General features: G+C 46.8%; 1 long non-coding RNA gene across 1 annotated transcript; it reads left to right on the top strand.

The window, feature by feature from the left end:
- Positions 1–6,264: 6,264 nt before the first annotated feature.
- On the top strand, positions 6,265–17,165 carry LOC110353203 (uncharacterized). The gene is made up of 4 exons (XR_011810703.1): positions 6,265–6,711; positions 6,843–7,014; positions 12,040–12,132; positions 13,568–17,165. It is a non-coding gene; the product is annotated as an uncharacterized lncRNA (long non-coding RNA).
- Positions 17,166–17,394: the final 229 nt, after the last annotated feature.

Raw genomic sequence — 17,394 nt, 5'->3', positions numbered from 1 at the left:
GGCATGAGCCACGGGGGCCAGGGCCTGGCCATGCCTGAGTGGCTTCCCCTGAGGAACAGAGCACAGAGCATGGGGATCTCCCCAGGGGATTTTAGAAAACTGTTTGTTGTTGTTGTATTTTATTTTATTTTTTTACTAGTGACTTCGTTTGTCATCTCAATTTGTTCTATTTTGATCAAGGCAATGAAAACAAGGCTCCGTCTTCTAAACTATTTTATCCAAGGAAGTGAGAAATTGTGTATTTATAAAACATGCCAGTCAATGGGTGCGTGGAACACACTCTGTTCCATTTCGGGTGTATTCCTCTGGTAATTAGCTATAAATACAGTCTCATTTGGTGACTGATTTTAAGTGTATTTATTCTACTTAGATGTGGAAAAATATTCATGTTGATCAGCTCCCCCGAGGCCTTCATCAGGCAAGCTTAATGAAAAGAACAGACAGGTGCTTTTTATGAGAGCCTTTTTTTTTTTTTTTTTTTTTTTTAATTTATAAAAAAGCTTGTAACCATCCCTCTTTCATCCTGGCCTCCAGCTGAGAGCCCATGCCGTCAGCAGAGTTAATATCTCACAACAGGACCCTCTGGGCTTCTGAGTGTAAATATTCACGGCTTCATTCTCCTCCCTTTTCTTATAAAAAGCGCAATAACTGATTATGGGAGCTCGGAAAATAATGCCATGAATTTACAGGGCCTGATTCAACTCATACATAGTTAGGGTGATGCAAACAGGAGTGTGAGAAAACGGAGTGACATCGGTGCCAGGCTGATTGAACTGGCTGTCCCTTGGATATGTGATCTTTTTACAGAGTCCAATTCACCTGCAAACATCCCTGCTGTGGGCATCCCTGCTGCAGGTCTCCCTGCAGAAGCGGTGGCTTGTTTCCCCGCTGCAGGTTTGCTTTGATGATCAGCTCCTTCACCTCTGCAGCACTGCCTCAGGCAGCAAGCGCTGCTGGGGGGGTTGCCAGAGCACCTGGCCAGATGTGCTGCACGGGATAATTTGTTCCCAAAAGATTGCAATTACGGAAATGAATATATTTACTTCTTTTTCACTGAATAAAGCCACCGGGCTCTGTGCTCGCTCTAAACTGTCTTAGCATGTAATTTGGCTGCCTACTGGGATGGAGGTAATTAACGACAGAGGGGGAGACAGCTGTACCGATTGGATATGGACATGACACAAAGCGGCACGTCTCCGTGTTACAGAAACACTTTTCTCTGCTAATCCTGTGGGAAGTGCGAATCAATGCCCTCACCAACACAGCAGCAGTTTTCGGTGCCCTCCGTGAGCTTACAAATCACACCCAGGGAGCCAGCCCTCGCGGGACAAGCCTGGTTGGGCATGTGCAAAACCAGGGTCTGAGGAGAGGTGCAGGCGTGGGGCGAGCACCGCGCGGTGCCAGACGTGGCTGTGCAGTGGGACCGAGCTGGGGACATCACCCCCAGCCTCCTGGACATTCACAGCACGGCCACACAGGGCCAGCAGAGCTGCCTTTGGGCAGAGAGGCTGAGTGCCTGGGCTGGGGACCGCGGGGGTGGCACCTGCCTGTGCCTTTGTGCCATCGGCGGGCTCAGGTCTGGCCCCGCGCAGCACCGCGTGTTCATTAAAAGCTGCTTTCAAATTAAGTGGACTTCAGCAGCAGTTTTCTCATCTGAGTTACTGGTTCTCCGGCATCAAAGGCATTTAAGATGTTTCTCTATTGAAAAATTAACCGAGAAATGGGTTTGTGGAGGCTTCTCAGCATGCACAGCAGTGATGCTTCTTCAGGGTCAAGACCTGCAAAGACGAGTTTACAAGTGATGCTTTAATGAAACCACTATTAGCATTTAAATGGGAAGGCATTGACCAAATTTTTAATAAAATTACCCCTAAAAGGGAGCTTAAAATAAGCATTCTAAATTAAACCAATTTCCTCAAGCTCAAACCGGAAAACCTTCGGGTGATAATGGAGTTGAACGAGCTGAAATGCAGGAATGCTAATACATGAATCAAGGAGGAGAAAATTGCCTTCCTTGACGGAGTTAGCTGGGTTTAACTGTACAATTACAAGGTGTGGGCATCACCACAGCCCACTTGGGCTCCGCAGGGACTCCTTTGCTGTCCGGCTCCTTTGCTGGGGACAGGTCTGGGTTGTAAGCACCATGCAGAGGGGACAGGGGCTTTTTGGGTGAGAACAAGTGCCAGCAGGCAGCAGGAGTCCCGTGGGAGGGCTGGGGCTGCCCACACAGCTGCTGCCTCCCCCAGCACAGGTGTGGGGCTTTCTGCAGATAGCAGCCGGGCTGTTATCACACACCGTGCCTCGGGTGCTGGCAGCTGCAAGCAGGTCTCTTACTCTGCTGCTGGCAGATGGCACTTTGCAGTTCCCCCGGGGTTTGGAAAACATCAGAGGTTGCTTTCCTTAAAATGGTATTTCTTTCTGCCTTGCTTTTCACCAATAATTGATCCTAATGTGTTTTCACTTCATTTCAACACCAAGTTTTCATTGTGCCTCTGCTCCGTAAGGATTCAGACCCATTTTCCTGTACCCGTTTGCACTCCTCAATAAACATTTCGTTTCCCTGCAAACCTCCAGCATGCAGTACGAACATGAGAAGGATCCCTGGGAGCTAAAACCATCCCCAGCTGTGATGTCCCCAGCATGTGTGCTCAGCAGCCTCCAAAAGCATAAGAAATACGGTGCAAACCAGGCTTTCAGCTGTAAAAATATGATTCTATCCTTCTTAGGTGTTAGTGGTAGACCAAGAGTGAAACAAATTGTGGAGAAGTTTTTTGGAAGATTTTGTTTAAGGGAAATATCTGCCACTGTTAATCAGAACTTTTGCAAGTTATTGTCAGCCACAAATTACCAGACAATATGTCAGGCTGTGCAGTCTGTCATAATCTGATGATGTTTCGTCAATGTTTTCCTTAGCATTTTAATACCTCAGCATGCCCTAGATCACAGGATAATGGAGCAAAAAACCCTGTCCTGCCTTCTCAGGGTCTGGTAGTGTTTTTTTATATAATGAGCAAATAAAAAAGCCCCGCATGCTTCACCCTCTGTGATTTAATGATTTAAGGGCGGGCGCATTTGTTAGGCAAAGATCCTGCCTGGCCTGCCTGTGCTTTCATGCCACAGCCTTGTGTGAAGCTGGTGGGAAGAGAGGAGACGACCAGAGGTCCCCGAGTGCCACCTCCTGCTCACAGCAGCTCCTCCAAGCCAGCACCAGCCCTGATTCATGCTCTACAGCATACAGGATCCCTGCTTATAGCAGCAGATGAAGGGATTGAAGTGGGAAGGCTCAGCATCCTTCTCGAGAGTACTTGTCTAGTTGTTTACATTTGTTGTAAAATAGCATCTCCTCCTCCGCTGTCTTTTTAAGCTGTCTGATTTTTGAGTTTTCAACAGAAACCTTTTTAATAAACTCTCACAGTGTGACCTTATAGTGTGGAGGATGTGTTCTTGCTTTAGAAGTACAGTGCAGTTCGGAGGTATCTCTCCCTGAATGATGCACCCCCAGAATCCTCCTCTGATTTCTCTCAAACGCTGTCAGTCTGCCTCTGCTAAGCGAGATCAATTCCCAAATCCATCCTCGAGGAGCACTGCTGAGATCCTTCCTCCTGCTCATCACTACTTGCTCTTTTTGCACACCCTCGAGGTATTTTGGCCAATGCTGTGCCACTCACCGACCCCCTTCATCCTCCTTTTGCAATGAATCCCACCTAGCAGTGCTATAATGGTTTTGCAGAGGTGAAAGCCCACATTCCTGTTGCTGGTGTGTGTTGCAGCAGCAGGGCACGTGCAGCCTTTTTCTGCATCATCCATCCACCTCTCCATGTCAGCTAAAGAGCTGTTTACGGGAACCACCTGAAATCAAGGGCAGCAAGCCATTAATTGAGTTAAGGACGTTGGGCTGTGCCAGGACACCCAAAGCAGTCGTGCTAGGGTCTGGGATGCACCCTGGGACACGATGGAGGGGGGATATGGAGAAATAACATGGAGGTTGTAGATAGGAGTAAAACATTAGTGAACAAAATCCTGGGTAAATTTGGTGAAGGGAATACTGACACTGTTTGAAAGTGTGAGTGAGTATTAAATGAAAAAAATAGTTGGGTAAATATAGCAATACTTCCTTTTTCCCGAGGAAGTTTAATTGTGTTAGTGTTTGGTTCTGCTTATTCAGATTGCATGAGCTGAGGGCTGCAAGGGATGGATCGAAACCTCGCCTGCTCCCGCAGTGCTGCTGGCTTGTGGGGTTTGGAGGGGAACGGCAAAAGGACAGGGTTGTTCTCCGAGTGAGTGCTCCTTTTTGTCTGCCCAAAATAAAGAGAGATTTATCCCTTCAAACTGTGTTCTCTTCCACTGCACTGCTGCTGCCTGAAAGGGGGCAGTGAGGTGAGAGGAAGCGAATTTCACCTTTCTAATAGCATTTTTAACATCTGTTCCTCACACAGCTAACTGTGGCTCTGCCTGCAGAGTCTGTGGTAGGGTGACTAATAAAAATGACTCTAGTTACCGGATTAAATTTCAGCCTTCTGAAACAGTGGATCAATATCTTGATGTTTAGAGGAACAAGTCGTTTAGAAGTTGAGTAATGGCCTAGCAGTCTCGAGATGGGAAAAAGCCAAGAAAAAGCCTGTACTTTTACTATATAGCTGCTTCCTCTGGTTGGTAAATGGTGGAAGAAGTTAGAGCTCAGGGGAAAATGGGCTGCCCTACAGTGCACGGGAGCTCAAGCGCAGGAGCGGGCACTGGCTTTACCTTGTGATCAGGGCAGGAATTTTCCACAGGGTTTAGAAGGAAAAAGTCAGTGCCAATCTTTCAACTCTATTGATCGGTGAGCATGAAGCATCTTCTGAAAGACTAGATAAAGCACTAGATACAGTCCTAAAGTACTTTCCCGTGTAGGAGAGAGTCTTTCTTGCAGCTGCAGGAGCTCGCAGCTTCCCGGGGGGAGTGTGGGCAGTGCTGGTGTGCCGATGTGCCGTGTGTGTGCCATGTGTGTGTGTTTTGGTGCCCTGCCAGCAGAGCCAGGTGAACACTCAGCCCTTGCCATGGGAAGCAGCACATCTAACACAGCAGCCAGGAACTGCTCCAGTAGCCAGGGGACAGGAGCGTGGCTCCTGAGTGCTTCCTACAGCTGGGTGAGATGCTATTCCTCGATAAAAATAGAATTTTTAACCAGCAGTCTTGGAAAGCACTTTATACCACACCATTAGGCTCGCAGGGCAATAAAAACATTTCTTTGCCTGTCCAAATGTAAAAAGGAAAAAAAGAAAATCAATCTCTCTGGAGCCAGTTGTTATTTAATGTTCTTACTTTAGCAACGTGGCTCAGGCTGTCATGGGCGAAGTTAGCTTTTTGTGGTGCTTGTTCCAGCAGCGAACAAAGGCATTTATCTCCAAATTGCTTTCACCTAAAGCCATCCTGACACAGGACCGTGGCCGGGGGAGCTGGGGGAGCTGCTCTGCTGAGGCCTGGGGTGCTCGGGTGCAAGAAATCTAAAACCTTAATCCCATTTTTTTCTGTGCTCTCACAATAAATTTGTCGACACAGGACACGGAACAGCTGCAAAATGTGGTGTGGTGAGACGGGGAACAGAGCTCCTTGTGAGCATACCTGTAGTGGGAGCTCGTTGTATCTCTCTTACTTGGTGCATCTCTTGGGGATTATTTTGCTATTGGCTTTGTCCCTAGATAATATTTATTATTCTGGTCAGAATCAGCCGAAAAGCAGAATGCAGCCTGCTTCTGAACCCCTGGCTGTTCAGAATACCTGCACCTCTGTGTGCCAGCCTGCAGCTTGGCTTTCTGTCCTGACGCTTACAGCCTTCTGAACTCCAGTGCTGGAGCCTTGGTGTGACAGAGCCTCAGGATAGAGCAGGGCACACACTGCATCTGGGGAATCTGCACGGAGAGGTCTGAAGACAGCACCAGGAGCTGCCGTGCTCAGTGCAGCCTCTTGCAGGGCTGCGAACACCCAGCACAAGTCCTCCCTGTGCCAGGGACACCAAGTGCAGCTGGAGCAGTGAGGATGCTCGTGTCCAGCCCACCCGCAGCTGGCACCAGTGTCCCCATGCCCCGTGCTCCAGCAGGAGCCCTGCCCAGCTCCATCGAGCCGTCCCATGCCAGAGGGCTTGCAGCTGGCTCTCGTGAGTCACCTCCTTGAGCACACTGCAGCCTCTTTAAGTAGTCTGCGGTGGCAGCGTGAGCTGGTTTGTGAAGTATTTTAATAGCAGGCTGGCTTGGCAAACCTTCTGTGCTGCTCCGCTAATGACACAGTGCCAGACTGCAAAAATGCCGCAAAAATGCAGTGAAATCAATAGAGGAAGACAAAAGAGCAATCAATGCTTTATATTTACTTAATTAAATACTATCTGATGCTCGACCTCTAAATCTTTGGGACTAGATTAGGTTTAATATCTAATGATCAGCCACGTGAATGGTATTGATTTAAAATCATGATGTTTAAGCGATCTGTTCTTCAGATATATTTAAAAAAAAGGATTAAAGCTTTCATTATTGCATATAGGATGGGTACTGGAGAAATTTTCAGGAAAACAAACAACTGTTTGGACTGAGTGCTATAAAGCTGGAGAAATTTGCTAAGATGAGTTTCTTTTGCAGCCTCTCTTGTAGTACTCCGATGCGTTTCTTCCCCTTAGTTTGATAAAGGCACTGCTGGAGCACGAGGAATACTGATGAGCACACGTCCAGTAAGACAGGCAAGGTAGGTCCTCTGAGCCCCAGCTCTCTGCTGATGGCTAGGCACTTGCTAAGGAAGCTGCCAGCCTTAAAAGCTATATACTATCAGCCCTGTAATATCAGCTACAGTGTTTTTCCCCTGTCTCCCCCTGCCAGATATTGAAGGAACTTGAGCTGCGAGGCTGGTGCAGACGGAGCCAGCTGGCTCTTAGTCTTCCCTTTAAAAGTCAGCTTTCAATGGCCGTTAGAGCAAATTGAGAAGATGTGTGTAATGGCTTGGCAGGGCTCGATGCAGAAAGAAGGCTGGATAGTGTATGGACAATGGGAGGTAAGTTTGTGGAGTTCTGTCTTTGCAAACCCCATGAACGCCCCTTTCCGCTTTGCAGAGAGAGGGGCTTTAAAGTTGGACATTGTTAGAATACAGCTGCCTTTGCCATGCTATTATTTAACAAATTTAGCATCTAACACGTGCGTTGTCCTCAGTTCTCCGTGCTGCTTACTGTGGGGCATTGTAGGGATGTAGTGGTAGGTATTTTCCATGTTTTGGAAGTCCTTAATGCCAATTCTTGGCTAAGACCATAGGTGCTTTTCTCAGGATGGCTTTCCACGGGCGCTACCATCACCAAGCAAAGTCAGAAAAATTGTTTTTCCCTCTCAAGGGCAGCTGGGAATATTCTGAAATCCAGCTTTTCTTTCTCAGAATGATTCAAATATTTGCCCATGATGCAGCTTCTAATGATGAGCTCTGTATTTAGCACCTTTTGTTGTCCTCTGTTTTCCTTTTGTTTTTACAGGATGCCCCCATTTTTGTATTTCTTTGCCTAAAGCCTGGGCAGAGCTTAGTGATGTTTGTATTTTGTATGTAATTATTTTACTGCAAGCATTGCACAAAACTCCAAGAAGTTTTCTGTGTTGAAAGATAACTTCTGTAAAGTATTAGATACATAAAATTTGCCAGACTTGGAAACTTTTTTTGTGCAGAGTCTGTTAATTTAGCTGGTATGTAAGGAAACATGGTTTTTTTGGATGCTCTTATTGAATGAGCACATCCCAGGCTCTGGAGTTTGGGGTCAGGGTGCAGGTCAGGCTGGAAAGGGGACTGGAATTTATGTTTTCCTTCTCAAAAGGAGGAAAAAAAATCTGGTAGGTGTTGTATGTGCTACCCCTGAGAGTTGCCTTTCTGCATGCTGGTCGGAACAGAATACAGGAACAGAAACAGGAACAGGAGTTGCACTGAGACCAGTCGCTAATAACCCTTTTTTCACACCTTCCACGCTGCTTGGGACTTCTAGGATCCGGCCAGGAGGATGTAATCCTGCTGACATAGCTCCAGGCTTAAAATGAAATCAGTTAAGGATTTCATGATCTTCCTTTCTTTCCATCAAGTTATTCTGAAAGCGTGGAAGGAGGAAATTGAAGTGGTTGGATTTTTCAGCTGTTCCTCTCCTGTTACGCGTTTGTTGAAAGGAATCAGTGTTTTGCTTCTTGCACTCATGCAGAAAATATTGCCAGAGGTATCTGGTGTTTTACTACAGAGCTGGTAGGAACTGAGGAGTGCTAAGCTCAGCCTGTGCCTATCCTTCATCTTGCACAATGATCCCGAAGCACGATAAATGCCAAGAGAAGAAATTAAACATAAATTGAATTTTTTGGGGGGTCTTATTATTTATGAGCAAATAAGGAAATAACTTCTAATAACCATCACAGGCATCTTATCATATTACTTAAGCACCATCCAAGTGAAGTGCTGTGCTCTCCTACAACCACCGATGTGTGTCCCATCAGCCTGATGCTTCAGATTCCCCAGTCCCAAAGGAACCTCACCCTCCTGCAGTAATGTATCCAAGCACCCAGGCGGGGAGTTTCATTTGCAGTGGCTTTGCTGTAAGTTCTGCCCCCCTGGGACACATTACTCAGTGTCCATGGGGTTGTTTTGACCTGTGTGTGACAGCCTGTCTTGCACAAACATTTCTCAAGCTCCTGTCTGTTGGGGCTGTGCGCAGCAGGGGTGCTGGCGTGCATGGGGAGCCCAACGTGGGGCTGTTAGATGTGGGTGCTTTCTTTTAGGCAATTTTGTGACTCCATCTGGATATATATTTCCATATCATCGGCTGTTTGAATATGCAAATAGCAATATTGGGAATGTGAGAGAGGGCTGAGAGAAATGCAAAACTGGGGTATTCCAGCAAGAAATGTTTAGAGGTCAGCCTGATGCTGAAATCGACTTTCAGCGGAGTCCAGAATGCATTCAGCATGTCAGTGGGGCTCTGAGATCTCCTGGAAAGGAGGGCTGTGGGAAACAGGCTCTTGCTGTGGCTCTTCTTGCCTAGCAGGTTATTAAATTTTCGAGCCACTGTTTTGTTGTGAAATAGCTGTATTGGAAAGCACTCGATTGCTAGCACATTAATGCAGCAAATGGAACTAAAGAATAACTGTAATTAAAGCATTAGGATACAAAGAGCCTTTCAAGACATTCCAGATGTATCCAGCCCTTGGAGAATCAGAGAATTTGGTTGCATTTACCAGCTTTTGTTGAGCTTGCTGGCCACCCAGATCCGGTTTTGGCAGGTCCATGCAAAAACCTTTCAGTGGCTTGTTGCTGCACATGGGGTCGAAACTGGGACTAGTTTCACCCCAGCAGCTGGCTGATGGCCTGAGCACTGGGCTGCAGTTCGAGGTGACTCTCCTCTAACTGCAAGGCACGGAAAAAAAACATTTTCTGTGCCTATCCTGCCCCTTGCTGCAGGAGTGCTCGTGTTGCTGGTGACAGTGGTGGTGTCTGAGTAGTGCCTCCTTGCCCACGCCTGCCCTGCTTCCCAGGCAAGAAGCAATTTATTCTCCTTTCCACCTAGTTCACAGTCCCTTCTGAGAAGAACTTGTCAGGTGTAATTGCACTAAATTACGTGCAGCAGATCTGTGCAGAAGCGCTGTCAGAGGGCCCTGGCCCAGACGAGCTGTTGGTGCAGCACCAGGCCAGGAGAGCCAGCGTCAGGGGAACTGGCCCCATGTCTCTTGCAGGCTTTTCACTGAAATACTTTCATTTTTTTAGGTGTGCTGCATAGCTTTTCTTTTATTTGCCAGTTACTTTAGCTTTCCAGCCAGTAGAAATAACACGAAGCTTAGTGGGAAAGATGTTAAATTCCTAGCTGATCTATGCAGCCAGCTAACAAGCTGAGCAGGCTGAATCCCACAGAAAGGCGGGCCACGAGCTGCACTCCCTTCCACACACTCGGTTTAAGCCTTTTTTTCTCTAAATAACACTTTGAGGTGCTTTGCCTTGCTGTGGCCTCGTGTGCCCTGGTGCCATGGGCTCCACGCAGAGCCCAGGTCCCTCTGCCTCTTGGGAACACCTTACAAATCCCCCAGTGCTGCATTTTAACCACTCCATCCAGCACTGCAAACTCAAACTGATCAGCGGGCTGGGAAGTTGCAGGTGATGTCTGCAGGGCTCAGGCTGCTGCATGTGGCTGGCAATCCACGGCCACTCACGCCGGGAGGATTTTCATGGCCCATGTACAAAGGAATGAGGGTAATATGTAAGAGAAGGCAGGCTTGTTGCACATGCACCCACCTGGGGCAAAAAGTCTGGTCACTAAGCAATCCCTGTGCCTCAGTGCTTTGTGGTTATATTAAAAAAAATTAAAAAATAGTTTAAAAAAAAAATGATCTGGTGAAAAGACACCAGAAGAGAACACTTTACTGCACCCACGCATATGACTGGATACAAAGCCATAAAGAGAAAACAACTGTTCCTTCCCGACACCTCGCACAACTTGTGTTGTTTTGGTAAGGATGATACATACACCATGGGGACGCTTGGCCTATGGACTCCTCTACCCTGAGCAGCATCGGGTGTTTGGGTGTTATTTTGCACTAAAAATATTCACCTTCCATAAGGATAGGGAACGCTAATCCCATACAAGGATTACGCTTCTGAGGATAATATTTTACAGCATCCATAAGCTCGGATGCGTGGTGGGTTATCGCTCATCTCTGCTTCAAGAGAAAAGAAGGGCGCAAAGCCGATCCCTCACCGAATTACCATTTTCAAAATGCACCTTACAAAAGTCCTTCCCTTTGTTACAGACAGGGCAGGAGTTTCATGGTACTGTAAAAGCAAGCTTCTGACTGTTTCATTGGTTTGGGGACTTTTATTGGCTTTTTCACTGTTACTTTAAAGTCATTTTTGTTAACATTTAGTAGTGATCAGGGCACAGAAGCTCTGCTGTCTGCGTGACCAGGCAAATCCCACCTTGCTGCTGCTTTTTCCTGGCTAGACCAGTGCGGGAGCACCTGGAGTGCAAATCTTTGGGGTTCGAACACACCAAACTCCCTTTCTGTGACCACACGCCTTGCAGTATCTCTCTGGTTGGCACCTGCTGCCAGCTGGCCGTGTGCCTGGCTAAATCCGCAGTGCGCTCCATGCAGGTGTTGCTCCGATGGCACGGAGCTGCTGGGATCGTGGGCACGGAGCTGGGCAGCGTGGCTGTGGGGGCTGAAGGAGAGGAATCCATCTGTCCGGGTTTGTGCTGCTCCTGGTGTTGGCCCAAGGTCATTTCTTGCTCTGCACTGGTGTCACTGAAACTTTCTCATGATTTTTTTTGTGGGTCATGCAATAAGAGGCGCTGGGACAAGGGACGTGCCCAAGCAGCAGGGTGAGGTGACCGTGGGGCACTGCGGCTTTCCTGCACTTGGAGAAAGTGGGGACCAAAGGGCAAGAAACCTGGGAGCACTGAGGGCAAGGAGTGACCCACTGCCAATTAGTGATTTAATTCCCGTCCCCAGCGGAGCAGGGCTGCACCAGCATGATGCTGTGCTGGTGCTAATTAGCCAGGTTAATCCCCAGCATTAAATTCAGCTGTACTAATTATTCTGGGTCCCGTGCTGCAGCCTTGCTGCTGCCAGTTTCTGACCCCGTTTGCTCCCCCGTGGGCCCCAGCAGCACTGCATCAGGCGTGGGGCTGCCCCATGGGAACTGGCTGGCTCTGGTTGCATTGCTGTGGGCAGTGAGCACGAGGCAATTTAATTTTTATTTTTTTTATTTGTTCCCTCAAGATTCCAGCCAGCTGGCTTTGTTGCAGGTGGGCAGTGGTTTCACCCAAAGCAGAAACTGGACTGCAAAAAGCAAATGCATCTCATACTCTGGAGACAGGCTCACTGGGGACCGGCACGCGAGGAGCTGCAGCCGCTCTCAGGGCTGACAGGCTTAAAAATAACCCGTAAAAACCCACTACCTGTGGGTAGTGCAGAATAAATGTGGCAAAGGGGTTTTTAATATGCACTAGCACCCACCAGCACAGATGCTAATGTTACGATGGTTAAGCAATATTAACTTGTAATCTCGTAATTTTAGGTTCATTGCCTCGCAGTGTGCAAAGCCCACACCTGCCAGAAACGCATTTAAAGGGAAATTGTAGCACGGGTCCCATTTCAGCTTATTAAGCCAGTGAGTACTAATTATGTTTTTTTTTTTTTTTTAATTATTATTTTTTTAAATGGATTTCTAAACAAAAGCTTTTTATTTATTTATTTTGCAAAGAAATTGCAACCTGCTGCTGAAGGAAGCAGAGCTCAGGTAGTGCTTCTGCTACCCCAAATGGGCAGGCTGTACAGCTGCCCCCACTGTGCCTGGTCCTGCTGCTTGCCCCGAGCCCTGGCACACCTCATGCTCATTTACTAAAGATCAGCAGCACCCGAGCTGTGTGGGGATCAGAGCTCACCTCTCCGCAAGACGTGTGTGCAGTGTTTTTCTAAGAAATGGTCTCAGCACTGGCTTTTCTCAATTGGCTTTGTAAATTTAGGACATGCTTAGAAATATTTTACACACAGAGGTAACCAGCTCCTATAAAGGAAGGAACCCACAGCTCAGAAAGAAGTACAAAAATTAGGAAGATGATCAAATAAAACATCAGGCATGGAGCTATAAGCATTAAATATTAACGTGAAAACTCCAGGACTGCAGCTTAGGATTTGCAAACACTTACGTGCTCGAGGAACTTTAAAAATTAAATTGACGAAACTTTAATATTTAAGCACTATGTTTAAAATTTAAGTGGTGCATTTCTGCAGAGCAGCGAGGTCGATGCTGGCAGGGGGACCCCCTCGGCGTGCCGCAAGGTGCTGCTGCCGCCCCCTGAGCCCCCAGCAGCACGGGCGGTGGGCTGGAGATGTTGAGGCTGGACTTCGAAGTCTGTGTGGGTCCTGTGCATGTTTGTTTTGTTGGCCTCTCATGCAGCACTGGCCTCTGGGATAAAAATGGACTTGGGGATAAAAACAGGCTTGACTTAAGGTTTTAACGCACGTGTTAAGACTATGGAAGACCTTTCTTATAAAAGAAAAAAAAAAAAGGGAAATCAGTACATGATACTTTCAGTATTTTCTGTTAAAACACAGCAAAATAAATATGCTTTTCATCCCTCTTTAATAATTTTCCAAAGAAACTGTGAAGGCTATAGGAAGACCTAGTTGGGGAAAAAAAAAAAAACCTTTAAGACTGCATGTAAATCTTTACTGGTGGATGGATGCATTCACCTGAGTACCAGTTTTGGTCTGTAAATGGGGGAATCTCCGGGCTCAGCACCTCTGGGACTCGTTCCTGGTGCTCACAGAGCTGCTCCATGCCCCACATGCACAGCACTGGGGCCAGGCAAAGGGCAGCACCTTGCACCACCCCAATGGGGCCCTGCCTGCTCCCTGGCAGTTGTGATGTGGAAGAAATATCCTTTAACACAGTACTGGCACTGCATCCCTTCCCCTTGTTACTTTTGATGCTACCTCCAATGGCACCGCTCTTTAAAGCTTTTTAAAATGTATTTATTTTTATTTTATTTTGTAAAGAGAAGCTTGGTTAGACAGAACACCTTAAATATCTCTTCTTTCAGCTGCGGTGTTTGTTCTGATGTGCCACTACCGCTGTGCTGAGCGGCTGTTTTCATCTCAGTAGGATAAATCCTAAATAAGTAATTTCCTTGTGAGAAGAGAGACTGCACTTACGCTGCGAGGAGGCTGCACGGAGTTGCTCAAGTCCTGCCCAAACCTCCCTGCTGGGGAGAGCAGCGCTTGGCACTCAGGGCACAGACCTGGAAAATAAAAACCAGGAACAAAATTTAGAGCTTGGGAAAACTGGGTATTAATAACGGTCAGCCTTATGTATGCTGATTTCTGTAAAAAGAGGTGCAATTTTATGGCCAGAGGCAAGCTAGCAGAAGGCAAGGCAGAGCCGTGCCAGAGGCATCGCCAGCAAGAGCATCCTGTGTGTTTTTATGGTTCTCTGATTATCAGGGAGCAGCAAACGATAACACCAATGGTAACAACAGGTTATACACAGCTCCTATGGGGAGCTTTACAGCTGCATTTTGGGAAGGACAAAAGAGATTTTCCACATGCTCACCTGCTAAGAGGGTGTTAACACTCTGTTCTCCCAGGTCCAACCCCAGCCTCTGCTGTACCCAAATTGCTTACCTGGGAAGGAATCAGGGACAGGTGATTTATTTGGGTATTGACATTCAGACAGCGAGCGGGTGTTCTTAATTTGATATTTGTATACAAAGAAGGACACACATGAGAGACCATAACCTAACTTTTAATTACGTGAGTAATTGCCGTCCTCGGAGCAGGCGTTTGGAGCCAGAAAATGAATAGTGTGAGTTATTTCGTCTTCTTAATTAACATTCAAAATGCATTTTTATTAAGAGTCAGTTAAAAGGTCGACTTTAAAACAGCTTCTGCCATTTGCTATCATTTTTCAAACAAATATGGCAAAATTGCAGCAGCTCTAGCCCTTTCAGCTTGCATATGGAAAACTTCTTCATTTAATGATGCTATGTCTTCATTCATTTGTCATTTTTAATTAACATTTGGAAGTAATGAGCAGTTGGTCTTTGCGTGGCAGATCTTAATGCTAGATTGCGTTTTCCTGCAAAAAGTTAAAAGGGAAGGTTATTTGGCACATTCCAGATTTTTGCTGTTTCCTGGCAGTTTCTAACTCCAGCAAAACATTGATCTTTGGTTTCCATTCTCCAGAAGTATGTTGGGGTTATTTGCACCCGCAGCTGAGAGCACTGTACGGTGTTTGTACAGAACCAGGGTGATAAGGAGAGGTAATTGTGCACGAGTACTTTGAAAGGACAAAGTTCTTGTACTTGGGGCAAACAGTGTCCGGACAGCACAGCTGAGCTCCCAGCTTTTCTCTTATCTTACCCAAATGCTAGAGCAATGCTGCTTAAATGCACAGGCCCAAGGATAAAAGCAAGCAGAAAACAGAACTGCAAAGCCAAAAATCAAACTAACAGCGCAAAAATACAGTACCTCAATACAAATTAAAGAAACAAAAATATTAGGGAGCAGAGCTGGCCTCCTGGTAATGAGCAAACTGAGCCTGGGAAACATCCATTTATTGCCTCCTGACTTTGTAATGTGCAAATCCCGGGACTGTGAGGAGTTCTTACAAGACTTGCAGGCTTGATCAAGAGTGGAAAATGTGCTGTGTATCTGTGCAGCAGCGAGCTTTCCGGAACAAAGAGAAAAGGTCAAATTGTATCTGAGCTCAGATTCTGAAACTTCAGCGTAATGCCGTTGGTAGCCTTTCACCAAAAGTGGTATTTTTTTCACCAAAATGCTGCACAGTTTATATAAACCAACAGAGTGCAAAAACACTTTGTTTCACAAATGTCACCATCTCAGGCTTTGGCCAAGCTGCTTCGCCTTTGTCTCCCACCCTTCTGCCACTCCTTCTCCCCACTTCTCAGGCATGAAGCCCAGCTTCTTGCCTGGGAAGAGGCAGAACCAGAGGGCTCTTTGGTCTCTAACCTCTCATGTGTTGGTTACACCGCATCTCCTTGACACTGTTAACTTGTTTTTTTACCCACATGATATCTGAATGCAAAAGACTTGTGCGTGGCTCTATGAATGTGTTTGTGCTTGGCCATGTTCATTACAATTTGGTCGTGGCTCCAAGAAGCAGCAGCTCGCTGGAGAGTGGTGGTTTGTTGGGGATCTGGAACGGGGCAGCACCAGGGCACCTCCAGCATCAGCTGTGACACCCCAAAAATCACACATCGAAGCTTCCCTGAGGATGGAGCCATGAAGGCAGCTTCTAAGAAGGATTTGGAGATGCAGAGCCATTCAAGATGCAGGGTTTCTTCCTTTTATAAATACATGTGTGTTCATGTGCAGATAAGATAATCTTTGAACCCAAGTTGCATTATTGTGGCTATGACTGAGGAGCTTCCCACCACCTTCATCTTGCTCCTGGAGGGCTGGTGTGCCATGGTTTAATGCGAGGCTCTGCATCAGGCTTCTGGGCAGTCTGAAAGGCAGCCTCCACTGAGGGGAGCTGCTTCCCAGTGCTGCCAGCACCATCCCACCCCAAACTGGTGGGTGGGAGGCTGCTGCCTGTGGTGGGCAATAGGAGAGGGAAAGCGACCTCACAGATCTTTGACTCTTCGCTGGCTCATCAATTAGTGAAAAACAGCACCCTGCCTAAGACTTTTTTTCTCAAGACCCTCAGAGATTAATCACATTAAAGTAGGTCTCATAAATAATTCACCACTGCTGACTTAATGCCTTTTTTGTGCAAAGGCCAATTATCAAAACAAACATTCAGCTCTATGTAGGTCCGTAAATGAAAAAAAGTCATTTCTATGACATGTAATATATGTTTTCATTTATAAATTGTACCAGCACATGCAACTTTAAGTGTCTCTCCCTCCACGCTTCTTTAAAAGGGTCCATTTTAAAAAAAAAAAAAAAAAAAAGGAAGAAAAGGATGTGGTAAAAACCAGGCTGCCAAGAAGGACAGAAGAACTTTAAAGGTTATTATAGCTGGTTTTGTTTCCAGATTAATGGAACTTTATCCTAATGAAACCATTCTTTTACTGGCTCACGTAGATCCAACTTTTGCTCTTGTTAATAAAGCACCATAATTAGCTGCTCCGGACGGCTGCCTGGGAGGTTTGCAGTGCTCACCCAGGCACAGCATGCCGGCCTGATCCAGCCCTGGGGACCTCCTGGGGAGGCTGGGCAGGCAGCCTCGAGGTCTCACCACCCAGCATCTGCACCGATGTGTTAGAGAGTGGGGGTCCCAGGGAGCTGGAGGAGAAGGAACTGAAGAGGACCTGGTGGGTAAAAGCCCACGGGTGTGGGCTCCAGCTGTCTCCTCTTAGGCTGTTTCCAAGGATCTCTGACAAGGCCCATTCAGTGTAAGTGGTGTTTCATCAGGGTGGGATGCTTGACTGCAAAAGCAGCACGAGGTCAGGAAGCTCTCCTATAGCAGCAGGGTCAAGACAGGAGCTGCACAGACCCGAGCTGGGGGAATGGGTGGTGGCTCCTTGCTGGAGCTCCTGGGGAGGAGGCATCTCCAGCAGAAGGACATCTCCTGGTGTGACCTACTTTGCGAGGGCAGCCTGTGCATTTTGCTCGACTATTTTAAGCAATCCATAGTGCAGCATTGCCTGAAGAGGTTTTCCTGTGTATCGTTTTCCAAGAAAACACAATAGCAAAATTCTCATATAGTTTTCAAGTTAAATTTTGAAGTCTTGAACGGGTTTGCTCTGGCTTAATGAAAAAGGCTGTGCATAATTCATTAAATTCATTTCTGCACAAATTTGCATTTTTTCTTGAAAATATTTCCTCAGTTTTATAATAAACAACTCAAAGTTATAAATCCTAAATGCGCTTTGTGGTGGCGTTCATAAAAATAATATACTTC

The sequence above is a fragment of the Anas platyrhynchos genome, chromosome 7 (assembly GCF_047663525.1).
Source record: "Anas platyrhynchos isolate ZD024472 breed Pekin duck chromosome 7, IASCAAS_PekinDuck_T2T, whole genome shotgun sequence".
Lineage (NCBI taxonomy): Eukaryota > Metazoa > Chordata > Aves > Anseriformes > Anatidae > Anas > Anas platyrhynchos.
This window is presented reverse-complemented; position numbering and strand designations above follow the sequence as displayed.